The sequence below is a fragment of the Hippopotamus amphibius genome, chromosome X (genome assembly GCF_030028045.1).
Source record: "Hippopotamus amphibius kiboko isolate mHipAmp2 chromosome X, mHipAmp2.hap2, whole genome shotgun sequence".
Taxonomy (NCBI): domain Eukaryota; kingdom Metazoa; phylum Chordata; class Mammalia; order Artiodactyla; family Hippopotamidae; genus Hippopotamus; species Hippopotamus amphibius.
The window spans coordinates 73,191,427-73,205,337 of NC_080203.1; the positions used below are offsets into that span (position 1 = coordinate 73,191,427).

General features: G+C 39.3%; 1 protein-coding gene and 1 pseudogene across 2 annotated transcripts in view; both read left to right on the forward strand.

Annotated features, from left to right (window-relative positions):
* Positions 1-13,911, forward strand: part of ZDHHC15 (zinc finger DHHC-type palmitoyltransferase 15) — a 169,652-nt gene that overhangs the window by 77,694 nt on the left and 78,047 nt on the right. The gene's annotated exons all lie outside the window — the stretch shown is intronic.
* Positions 6,714-7,262, forward strand: LOC130841704 (chromobox protein homolog 3-like; annotated as a pseudogene).

The following is a 13,911-nucleotide window of genomic DNA, read 5'->3' on the forward strand; positions in this document are numbered from 1 at the left end:
TTAAAGCAAAAAGAGAAAAGAATCTGATTAAAAATGGGTACAGAATCTAAATAGACATTTTTCAAAAAGATGTACAGATGGCCAACAGGCACATGAAATGATGCTCAATATCAGTAATCATCAGGTAAATGCAAATCAAAACCACAATGAGATATCACCTCATGTCAGTTAGAATGGCTGTTATTAGAAGGACAAGAAGTAACGAGTGCTGGTAAAGATATGGAGAAAAGGGCACCTTCATTCACTGTTGGTGGGAATGTAAATTGGTGCAAACAGTATGGAAAAAAGTATAGAAATTCCTCAAAATATTAAAATTAGAACTACCATATGATCCAGGAATTCCACTTTTGGGTATCAAAAAGTGTATCCAAAAAAAACAAAAACATGAATTAGAAAAGATGTATGCACCTCTATGTTCATTGCAGCATTATTTACATAGCCAAGATATGGAAGCAACTTTAGTGTCCATCAGTGGATGAATGGATAAAGAAAATGTGGTATATATACAGTGGAATACTACTCAGTCCTTAAAAAGAAAGAAATTTTGCTATTTGCAACATGGTTGGACCTTGAGGGTCTTATACTAAGTAAAATAAGTCAGACAGAGAAAGACAAATACCACATGATTTCACTTATATCTGGAATCTAAAATACAAAACAAACAAGGAAAGCAAAACTAAACTCAGACTCATACATACAGAGAACAGATTGCCAGAGGTGGTTGCCAGAGGGAAGAGGGGTAGGAGGGGGGCAAAATGGGTGATGAGGATCAATAGGCATAAACTTCCAGGTATAAAATGAATAAGTCATGGGAATGTAATGTGCAGTATGTGGAATACAGTCAATATTGTGTTAACTTTGTATGGTGACAGATGGTAACTGGGCATTGTAGTGGTCATTTCACAATGCATACAAATGTCAAATCACTGTGTTGTGCACATGAAACTAATATAATATTGTATGCCAGATACACTTCAATAAAAGAAATCATGGAATCATATACCATGAAAAGGTAAATTTTACTGAATGGCAATTTTTAAAACATAAAGGAAATTGTCAGTGATCCTCCAATATTAAATCAAACCAAATTCCTAATCAGATGAGCTCTCTTCCTTTGCCCAAGAAGCAAAAAATGAAGATTGTAGGTATGGTAGAGTGATCACATCAGTTGTTCCAATTTCTCACACCTTCTGGTACTCATGCACTTTGCCATAACCTCTGATGTCCTCCCACTCTATATCTAGCCATGTGACTTGCTTTGCCCAATGGGATATTAGTAGATGTGAAATAAGCAGATGCTTGAAAGAGCACTTACATGTTTCCATCTGGATTTCTGCTCTTGCCTTCTATCACCACCTTGACAACATGTCAATCTAGCCTGCTGGAGAACAGAATACAAATATGGGAGCAGAACTGAGTCATCAGTCATCCCAACCAAGATGGGTCAATAGTCAGACCAGATATGTGAGTGAATTTGGGGACCATAACTGCTTAGTCAATTCAGCCAAAATTGCCAGCACACAGACTCTTGAACCTTGATTCTTACTATTCTAGATTTCAAAGTTGTATGTTATGAAACATCATTGTGACCATAGATAACTGATACAAAAAGTAAGAAATTATGAACCATAAGAAACATGCAAAAGCCAAGGAAGAAGTTAACTTTGGGGAGGTGGGAAACTGTGGGAGTTTGGCAGACTTTCTTGAAGTGCTATTGTCTTAATTTATCATTTTTTTTTTTAAAAAAAGGAAGGCTATCTGAATAATGCTAAGAAGGAATATAAAAACAAGACTGGAGTGGAACCAATCTAGAGGTATATCATCTTGTGATCAGTTCATGACTTTCCCTAATAATGATGGTCTCTTCACATCTTTGAATTTTATTGCATGAATTTAAATATATACAGCCCCAGATGAATGTAATAAAATAATTGTAATAAAAACAAAACAAAGAGAGAAGAATCAAGATGGCGGAGTAGGAGGACGTGCGCTCACTCCCTCTTGCAAGGGCACCAGAATTACAACTAACTGCTGAACAATCATCAACAGAAAGACACTGGAACTCACCAAAAAAACCCACCCCACATCCAGAGACAAAGGAGAAGCCACAATGAGATGCTGGAGGGGCAAAATCGCGTTAAAATCAAATCCCATAAATGCTGGGTGGGTGACTCACAAGCTGGAGAGCAGTTATACCGCTGAAGTCCTGAGGGTTCTGAGCCCCATGTCAGGCTTCCTAACCTGGCGGTCCAGCAATGGGAGGAGGAATCCCCAGAGAATCAGACATTGAAAGCCAGTGGGATTTGGTTGCAGGACCTCCACAGGACTGGGGGAAATGGAGACTCCACTCTTGGAGAGCACACAAAAAAGTGTGCTCACCAGGACCCAGAGGGAAGGAGCAGTGACACCGTAGGAGACTGAACCAGACCTACCTGCTGGTGTTGGAGGGTTGCCTGCAGAGGTAGGGGGCAGCTGTGGCTCACCGAGGAGATGGGGGCACTGGCAGCAGGGGTTCTGAGAAGTGCTCATTGGCATAAGCCCTTCCAGAGTCCACCATTAGCTCCACCAAAGAGCCTGTAAGCTCCAGTGCTGGGTCACCTCAGGCCAAATGACCACCAAGGTGGGAACACAGCCCCACCCATTGGCAGAAAAGCAGATTAAAGTGTCACTGAGCTCCACCCTCCAAATCTGATTAAAGTTTTACTGAGCTCCACACACCCAGCCCAACCCACCATCAGTCCCTCCCATCAGGAAACACCCACAAGCCTCCTAGACAGCTTCCTCCACAAGAGGGCAGACAGCAGAATCAAGCAGTATCAGCAGTATTTCATCTTGTGAAACTGAAAATCACAGCCACAGAAAGATAGAGAAAATGAAAAGGCAAAAGACTTTGTACCAGATGAAGGGACAAGATAAAACGCCAGAAAAGCAACTAAATGAAGAGGAGATAGGCACTCTTCCGGAAAAAGAATTCAGAATAATGATGGTGAAGATGATCCAGGACTTTGAAAAAAGACTGGATGCAAAGATCGAAAAGTTGCAAGGAAAGTTTACCAAAGACCTAGAATAATTAAAGAACAAACAAACAGAGATATGCAACACAATAAGTGAAGTGAAAAATACACCAGAAAGAACCAATAGCAGATTAACTGAGGCAGAAGAACGAACAAGTGAGCTGGAAGACAGAATGGTGATACTCACTGATGCAGAAAAGAATAAAGAAATAAGAATGAAAAGAATTGAAGACAGCCTAAGAGACATCTGGGACAATGTTAAACACACCAAGATTCGCATTATAGGGGTCCCAGAAGGAGAAGAGAGAGAGAAAGGACCCGAGAAAATACTGGAAGAGATTCTAGTTGAAAACTACCCTAACATGGGAAAGGAAATAGCTACCCAAGTCCAGGAAGTGCAGAGAGTCCCAGGCAGGATAAACCCAAGGAGAAACACGCCAAGACATATAGTAGTCAAATTGACAAAAAATGAAGACAGAGAAAAGTTATTAAAAGCAACAAGGGAAAAATGACAAATAACATACAAGGGAACTCCCATAAGGTGAACAGCTGATTTCTCAGCAGAAACTCTGCAAGCCAGAAGAGAGTGGCACATTATATTCAAAGAGTTGAAAGGGAAGAACCTACAACCAAGAATGCTCTACCCAGCAAGGATCTCATTCAGATTCAACAGGGAAATCAAAAGCTTTCCAGACAAGCAACAGCTAAGAGAATTCAGCACCACCAAGCCAGCCTTACAACAAATGCTAAAGTAACCTCTCTAAGTGGGAAACGTAAGAGAAGAAAAGGCCCTACAGAAACAAAAACAAAACAGTTAAGAAAATGGTAATAGGAACATACATATTGATAATTGCCTTGAATGTAAATGGACTAAATGCACCAACCAAAAGATACAGACTGGCTGAATGGATACAAAAACAAGACCCATACATGTGCTGTCTACAAGAGACCCACTTCAGACCTAGGGACACATACAGACTGAAAGTGAGGGGATGGAAAAAGATATTCCATGCAAATGGAAATCAAAAGAAAGCTGGAGTAGCGATACTCATATCAGATAAAATAGACTTTAAAATAAAAAATGTTACAAGAGACATGAAAGGACATTTCATAAAGATGGAGAGATCAATCCAAGAGGAAGAGATAACAATTATAAATACATATGCACCCAATATAGGAGCACCTCCATACATAAGACAAATGCTAACAACTATGAAAGAGGAAATCAACAGTAACACAATCATAGTGGGGGACTTTAACACCCCACTTACACCAATGGACAGATCATCCAGACAGAAAATTAATAAGGAAACACAAGCTTTAAATGACACAATAAATCAGCTTGCTTTAATAGATATCTATAGGACATTACATCCAAAAACAGCAGATTACACATTCTTCTCAAGTGCACATGGAACATTCTCCAGGATAGACCACATTTTCAGTCATAAATCAAGCCTTGGTAAATTCAAGAAAATTGAAATCATATCAAGCATCTTTTCTGACCACAGCGCTATGAGATTAGAAATCAATTCCAGGAACAAAACTGTAAAAAGCACAAACACATGGAGGCTAAACAATATGCTACTAAATAACCAACAGATCACTGAAGAAATCAAAGAGGAAATCAGAAAATACCTAGAGAAAAATGACAATGAAAACACAATGTTCCAAAACCTATGGGATTCAGTAAAAGCAGGTGTAAGAGGGAAGTTTATAGCAATACAATCCTACCTCAGGAAACAACAAAAATCCCAAATAAACAATCTAACCTTACACCTGAAGAAACTAGAGAAAGAAGAGCAAACAAAACCCCAAGTTAGTAGACGGAGAGAAATCATAAAGATCAGAGCAGAAATAAATGAAATTGAAACAAACAAAACAATAGCAAAAATCAATAAAACTAAAAGCTGGTTCTTTGAGAAGATAAATAAAATTGTTAAACCTCTAACAAGACTCATCAAGAAAAAGAGGGAGAGGACTCAAATCAATAAAATTAGAAATGAAACAGGATAAGTTACAATGGACACTGCAGAAATAGAAAGCACCATAAGAGACTACTACAAGCAACTATATGCCAATAAAATGGAAAACCTGGATGAAATGAACAGATTCTTAGCAAAGTATAACCTTCCAAGACAGAATCAGGAAGACACAGAAAATATGAGCAGACCAATCACAAGTAATGAAATTGAAACTGTGATTAAATATCTCCCAACAAACAAAAGTCCAGGACCGGATGGATCCACAGGTGAATTTTATCAAACATTTAGAGAAGAGCTAACACCCATCTTTCTCAAACTCTTCCAAAAATTTGCAGAGGAAGGAACAATCCCAAACTCATTTTATGAAGCCACCATCACCCTGATACCAAAACCAAAGATACTACAGAAAAAAAACTACAGACCAATATCACTGATGAATTTAGATGCAAAAATCCTCAACAAAATACTAGCCAACAGAATCCAACAACACATTAAAAGGATCATACACCATGATCAAGTGGGATTTATCCCTGGAATGCAAGGATTCTTCAATATATGCAAATCAATCAATGGGATACACCATATTAACAAACTGAAGGATAAAAACCACATGATCATCTCAATAGATGCAGAAAAAGCTTTTGACAAAATTCAACACCCATTTATGAGAAAAACTCTCTAGAAGGCGGGCATAGAGGGAACCTACCTCAACATAATAAAGGCCATATATGACAAACCACAGCAAACATCATTCTCAATGGTGAAACACTGCAAGCATTCCCTCTAAGATCAGGAACAAGACAAGGATATCCACTCTCACCACTCCTATTCGACATAGTTTTGGAAGTCCTTGCCACAGCAATCAGAGAAGAAAAAGAAATAAAAAGAATCCAAATTGGAAAAGAAGTAAAACTATCACTGTTTGCAGATGACATGATACTATACATAGAAAATCCTAAAGATGCCAGCAGAAAACTATGCAAGCTAATCAATGAATTTGGTAAAGTTGCAGGATACAGAATTAACACACAGAAATCTCTTGCATTTCTATACACCAACAATGAAAGATCAGAAAGAGAAATTAAGGAAACAATCCCATTCACCATTGCAACAAAAAGAATAAAATACCTAGGAATAAACCTAACCAAGGAGGTAAAAGACCTGTACTCAGAAAACTATAAGACACTAATGAAAGAAATCAAAGACGACACAAACATTTGGAGGGACATACCATGTTCTTGGATTGGAAGAATCAACATTGTGAAAATGACTATATTACCGAAAGCAATTTACAGATTCAATGCAATCCCGATCAAATTACCAATGGCATTTTTAACAGAACTAGAACAAGAAATTTTACGATTTGTATGGAAAAGCAAAAGACCCCGAATAGCCAAGGCAATCCTGAGAAGGAAAGATGGATTTGGTGGAATCAGGCTTCCTGACTTCAGGCTATACTACAAGGCTACAGTGATCAAGACAGTATGGTACTGGCACAAAATCAGAAATATAGATCAATGGAACAGGATAGAAAGCCCAGAGGTAAACTATGGTCAACTAATCTATGACAAATGAGCCAAGGATATACAATGGAGAAAAGGCAGCCTCTTCAGTAAGTGGTGCTGGGCCCCTCCCCCTCAGATGTGGCTGTAGCTTGAGGCACGCAGGGCCAGAGATGCCGCAGACCTGGGACCCGGAGCAGCTCAGAAGCAGTGAGTAATAGCTCTTCAAGTCTGCAATAAAAAATGGCCTCCAATAAAACTACATTGCAAAAAATGGGAAGGAAACAGAATGGGAAGAGTAAAAAAGTTGAAGAGGCAGAACCTGAAGAATTTGTAGTAGAAAAAGTACTGGACCGACGTGTAGTGAATGGGAAGGTGGAGTATTTCCTGAAGTGGAAGGGATTTACAGATGCAGACAAGAGTTAATTGAAGCATTTCTTAATTCTCAAAAAGCTGGTAAAGAAAAAGATGGAACAAAAAGAAAATCTTTATCTGACAGTGAATCTGATGATAGCAAATCAGAGAAGAAAAGAGATGCTGCTGATAAACCAAGAGGTTTTGCCAGAGGTCTTGATCCAGAACGAATAATTGGTGCCACAGACAGCAGTGGAGAATTGATGTTTCTCATGAAATGGAAAGATTCAGATGAGGCACACTTGGTGCTGGCAAAGGAGGCAAATATGAAGTGTCCTCAAATTGTGATTGCTTTTTATGAAGAGAGACTAACTTGGCATTCTTGTCCAGAAGTTGAAGCTCAATAATTGTTTGCATTGCTTTATATATATATATATATATATATATATATATATATATATATATACACACACATAAAATCTGTGTCTTGGTTTTTTGTTTTATTAGTGTGAAGAAATAACTACATTCTAATGAAAATCAAGTTTGATATGTTCTTTTGAAGTAGTATTGGGGAAATTGTTGGGTTTTCGTTTTTTTTTTTGCATCTGTAGCACTGGTTACTTTGAACAAATAAAAGCTTTCTGTAGTTGCTTCCTTTAGCAGAAAAGAGCATTTGATACCACGGTATGTTATTTCCTCCGCATTAGAGAACAGCTTTTCTAAATGTTGGGGGAAGTCTCCATAGTAATTACTCAATCAGAATTTAGAATTTGCATTTAACTCATATATGCCTAAGGACCATTCTGGGTTTTTTGAATGTGTATACATAAAATATATATGTAAATGGTTTGGGGTTTTTTGTTGTTGTTTAAATACATTTACCAAAACAAAAACAGCTTTTCACAATCATGAATAAGCCCATGTTTCTGGGATTTTGAGCAGTATAAGAAATCACTTCAACTTAAAATGAAAAATTTGTCTTAACCTTTCAAATTAAATAATTTTGTAATTAAGTAGACAAATTAATGTAAACAATTTAAATTGGATAATTTTTTAAAGCAGTCCTATCAGAATCTGCATCCATATCTACAGTCATATAAATGTACTTTTATATGCAAAACCCCTAAAAGGAAAATTTTATCACTATCAACAACCTCCCCACCCAAATGAAAAAACTAGCAAATATCTGGTATGTTTTAATTAGCCAAGCAAGACTTAGTTAACCGGACATTTAAAGGTTCCTTTTGGTGAATCATTCTTTTACAAGAAGTTGAAATCCCTGTGCTATATTTACTGAAAGGCTGTGATACATGTAACGTCTCAGACTTGTTCATGGAAACCTAATCAGATGGTTAGAGACGTTGGCAATATAGGATCTGCAGGAATAAATGAGTAAACAAACTTTTCTAATCTAAACTTGATCTGCATGTTTTTCTCAAACTTTACCCCAACCCATTTCTTACTTGTACGCTCAGTCTTCTCAGTATTTGGGGTTACTGGTTCAGCAGAAGCCAGGAAAAACAATAACTTTGTAGTAATCAGAATGTTATTCAACTGTATATTGTTTACTTCATTGTAAATACTGGTGAACAGTGTTCAATAAATAGTTTTATATTCAAAAAAAAATAAGTGGTGCTGGGAAACCTGGACAACTACATGTAAAAGAATGGAATTAGAACACTTCCTAACACCATATGCAAAAATAAACTCAAAGTGGATAAAAGACCTAAGTGTAAGGCCAGACACTATAAAACTCCTAGAGGAAAACATAGGAAGAACACTCTTCGACCTAAATAACAGCAAGATCTTTTTTTGATCCACCCTCTAGAATAATGGAAATAAAAACAAAAATAAATAAGTGGGACCTAATGAAACTTCAAAGCTTCTGCACAGCAAAGGAAACTATAAGCAAGACAAAAAGACAACCCTCAGAATGGGAAAAAATATTTGCAAATGAATCAACAGACAAAGGATTAATCTCCAAAATATATAAACAGTTCATCCAGCTCAATATCAAAAAAATAAACAACCCAATCAGAAAATGGGCAGAAGACCTAAATAGGCATTTCTCCAAAGAAGACATACGAATGGCCAAGAGGCACATGAAAAACTGCTCACCATCACTAATTATTAGAGAAATGCAAATCGAAAGTTCACTGAGGTATCATCTCATACCGGTTAGAATGGGCATCATCAGAAAATCTACAAACAGTAAATGCTGGAGAGGGTGTGGAGAAAAAGGGATGCTCTTGCATTGCTGGTGGGAATGTAAATTATTACAGCCACTATGGAAAACTGTATGGAGGTTCCTTGCAAAACTAAAAATAGAACTACAATATGATCCAGCAATCCCACTACTGGGCATATACCCAGAAAACACCATAATTCAAAAAGACACATGCACTCCAATGTTCACTGCAGCACTATTTACAATAGCCATGACATGGAAGCAACCTAAATGTCCACCAACACATGAGTGGATAAAGAAGATGTGGTACATAGATAGAATGGAATATTATTCACCTGTAAAAAGCAATGAAGCTGGGACATTTGTAGAGACATGGATGGACCTAGAGACTGTCATACAGAGTGAAGTGAGTCAGAAAGAGAAAAACAAATATTGTATATTAACACGTATATGTGGACTATAGAAAAATGGTACAAATCAACTGGTTTGCAAGGCAGAAACAGAGACACAGATGTAGAGAACAAACATATGGTCACCAAGTGGGGAAAGCGGGGAGGGTTGGGGGGGGAACAAATTGGGAGACTGGGATACCAAATTGTACACTCTAAATATATGCAGTTTATTGTAAAAAAAAAAAAAATTAAAAGTTTAAAAAAAAAACAAAGAGAAATTAGAAAGAGAGAAAGAAAGGAAAAAAGGAAGGAAGGAAGAAAAAAAGACAAGAAAAATGTAAAATAATTGTTAATGTAAATATGGAAAACTCTGAATCCTCATACATTGCTATTGGGAATGTAAATGATGTGGCTGGTGTGGAAAACAGTTTTGCATTTCCTCATAAGGTTAAACATAGAATTACCATGTGACCCAGCAATTCTACTCCTAAGTATATACTCAGGAGAACAGGTGTTTTCAAACAGATAGTTATACACAGTTGTTCACAGATCACTATTTACTGTAACCAAAGATGGGAAGGAGCCAAATGTCCATCAACAGATGAATGGATAAACCAAGTGTGGTATGTCCATACAATGGAATGTTATTAAGCCATAAAAGGCAATACATTACTGATACATTATACATGGATGAACCTTGAAAACATTATGCTAATTGAAATACAGCAGACACAAAAGGCCACATATTGTTGATTCCATTAATTTGAAATATGCAGAAAGAAAAATTCAATGAGACAGAAGGTAGATTAGTGGTTGCCAGGGCATGGGAATGGAGGGAATAGGGAATGACCACTTAATATATAGAGGGTTTCCTTTTGGAGTGATGAAAATATTCTGGAACTAGATAGCAGTGATGGTTGCAAAACACTGTTAATGTCCTAAATGCCACTGACTTGTACACTATAAAATGTACATTTTAAAATGAAATTTTGTTATGTGAATATTAGAGGAATAAAGTACTTGTCCATGTTACACTATTTATAAAATTTGTAGACCAGTAAAAGTATTGAGTGGTTAGGAGTTTTGTTGGCCTAAACTAGGTGAGATGACAGGATTTAGATAATCTCTGCAAGTGTCTAACATTTAAGACCACATGTTAATCATTTTTAATTGGTAAAAAGAAAAGGTGAATCTACACAGGGAGTTCAACTTGATGATGGGTGATGATTTAGAGGGCTGGGATAGGGAGGGTGGGAAGGAGTCATGGGAGGGAAGGGATATGGGGATATATGTATAAATACAGCTGATTCACTTTGTTGTACAGCAGAAACTGGCACAGCAGTGTAAAGCAATTATATTCCAATAAAGAGCTTAAAAAAAAAGAAAAGGTGAATCTTTTGGGCCTATTTGATAGCCATGATATTAATTTCTCTAGTACCAAATGTATCCCAGTCTATCACCAGTTGTCCCAACCAAAATGCATTTACTGGCTCACTGCATTCTAATCCTCAAAAATGCTTGGTTAGTTCCAGAAATACGGCATCCAGGCATGACATCTCATTCCAAACAAAAGTCTACTTGTATAACCACAAGGTTTCATCACATACAAGCAGTAATAGCACTGCTCTGACTTTCAAGCTTGGGCAGTATACCACAAGAAAGCTACATTCCCAAGAACATCCTGAAACTTAAAGGGCTGCCCCAAGGTGCTACTTTCAGTTATCAACATTAATAAGAGTAGTTTAAAACTTTATACTTTTAAATCAACTATACTTCGATAAAAAGATAAAAAATAAATTAAGAAATAAAACTTTATACTTTCCAGTTAGTATAATTTTTCTTCTAAGAAAACAAAATAACCAGTTGTTTTTATATTAAGTTTACATTGTTACCATTTTATACTATTGATCTATAGACTTTGAAAAGTCTTAGTTGTGTGTGTCTATACAGTTCATCACAGAATCCTTGGCTCCATGGGCCTCCACCCATTAAGTGCATATAGTGGGCAGACAGTGGGAGCAGCAGCTGCAGAATGTGAGTGCAACCGGACGCCCATTCTCTCTGCCCTCCCTCGCTGGAGAGGCTGATTTGGGAGAGGTGAAGACCAAGCAAGAATCAGAACTGAAACTCAAATCATTTGCTCCTCCATATGTGGGAGCACTCTTTTCTCTTTCGACATCCTCAGCAAAAGTGGAACTGCAGGTCTTTAAAATTGTTGTTTGTTGGCATTTTCTTTTACGGTCCTGTAATGAAGGAGAAAAGAAGTATTGTTTTACTTATTTTTATGTATTAAAATGGATAGTCCTGGACTGGAGAAAGATGGAGGAAGAGTAGGACGTGGCGATCACCTTCCTCCACACAAATACATCAAAAGTACAACCACTTGGGGAGTGGCTCCTGGAGAACATCTCCTGAATGCCAGCAGGAGACCTCAGACCGCCAGAAAGGCAAGAGAAATTCCATGTAATCAGGTAGCACAAAGGAAAGAAGGGAAAAAGAGAGACAGAGAATCCTGAGGAGACTGGCCCCTCTGGGAGGGAGCTGTGAGGGGGGAAGGCTCCCACACAAGGGGGAGCCCCCTCACTGGTGGGGAAGGAGAGCCTTGGAGTCCCCAGGAGAGAAAGCAATGGTAGGTCTACCGAGGGCAGAGCAGAGAGATCCCCACAGGGAGGAGTCAGGCAGCACTCCCCAGCCAGAGAAACTAATCTGCTCACCCGCAGCAGTGATAGGGGCTGGGCGCCGAGGCTTGGGCTTCAGAGAACAGACCCCAGGGAGAGAGCCAGGGCTGGCTGCATGAGAAAAGCCTGGGGGGCAGGTGTGCCAACAAGATAGGAAGCTTGGGGAAAATCCTGGGCCAGATGGAGAGGCATGGGACTTTTGTTTCAGAGTGTTTGGGAGGAAATTCCCTCTCTGCAAACTCACAGGCTGCGAAGCAGTGCGACTCACAGATGCTGGATCAAAAAGCCCTCTGTCCCATGCCCCCGCCCACCCTGCGCACCACTGGGTCCTGCCAAACACCCACCCACCTGCCTGCCCGCCCTGCTCCCCTGCCCCTGCCACCGCGCCACTGGCCTGGGGTCTGCTGGATCGAAAAGCCAACTGCCCCACACCCCTGCCCACCCCGCATGCCGCTGGGTCCCGCCAAACACCCCCTCACCTGCCTGCCACCCCACCCCCGCCACCAAGCCACCGGCCCAAGGCCCGCCCATCCACAGCCGCCAAGGGTCCTGTGTGTAAGGCAGGTTATTGGCCACACCCTCCTGGCAGCAGAGGAAGCCCACCAACAATGTCCCGGGATCAGAAGCAACTTCACTGGGAGAACACACAGCACACCTCAGGCTCACACTGACCTCTGCTGTTGCAAGCAATCCCGCAGATTTTAGTTAGACTGCCGTTTCCCTCCCTACCCCTGATCTGAAGTTGCAAGTGAGCCCCAATCACCCTCTTTCACCCCCTCTTGCCTGGGCAGGGACCCGACCCCTGAGAGCAACCCACGTGCAAAGTAGGGACCAAACTCAAAATTGATCCCCAAGGTCTGCAAGACCAAAGAAGAGAAAGAGAAATATCCACAGGTGGAGCACATTTATGCCCACAATAGGCTTGAAAGAAACTGCACCTAAATAAGTGTTTCTACAATACAGACTGCAGACATAGGGGACAACTGGGGGCTGTGGGGACAAATACACACAGCAATAATACCAGATAACATTCTGAGCTCTCCACAGTCCTATCCACAGCAAGGGCAGAGCCATACCTAGAAGTATTGGAGCACTTTTTGGTATGATTATCTTGTTTCCAGTTTTAGGTATTTGTTAGTTAAATTTTTACTGTATATATTTGTATGTGGATTTGCTTATATTTGGTATGAGTACTCTCTACTTTCTTTGCTCTCTCATTTTCTTTGCTCATTGGTTTCTTTCCCTCGTCTCTTTCTGCAAGTGCAAGGGTGCACATCTCCTTGTGTGATTTTGAATGACCACAGTTGCTTTTACCACCAGTCTTGGGGGTCTATCTTTCCTTTCCATTTCTTCCCTTTTTTCTTCCTTTTTTTCCTTGCTCTCCTTCTACCTCCTTTTTCTCCATGCTGTGCAGCTTACAGGGTGTTGGTGCCCCAGCCGAGGGTCAGAACTGGAGCTCTAAGACAGCAGAGCAGAGTCCAACACATTGGACTACCAGAGAACTCCTGATCCCATGGAATATTAATCAGCAAGTGCTTTCCCAGAGTTATCATTCTCAACACCAAGCTCAGAATCAAACCAAAGGCCAGCAAGCTCCAGAGCTTGACACCTCAAGCCAAACAGAACACACATAAGAGGAATTTCTACTAGGCAGCATAGGAAAAGAAGACATCAGATACAATAAATTAGATAAAATGAGAGAACAAAGAAAGAACTTGCAGGCAATGGAGCAAAATAAAAATTCACAAAACCAAATAAATGAAGAAATTGGAAAATTGCTTGAAAAAGAATTCAGAGT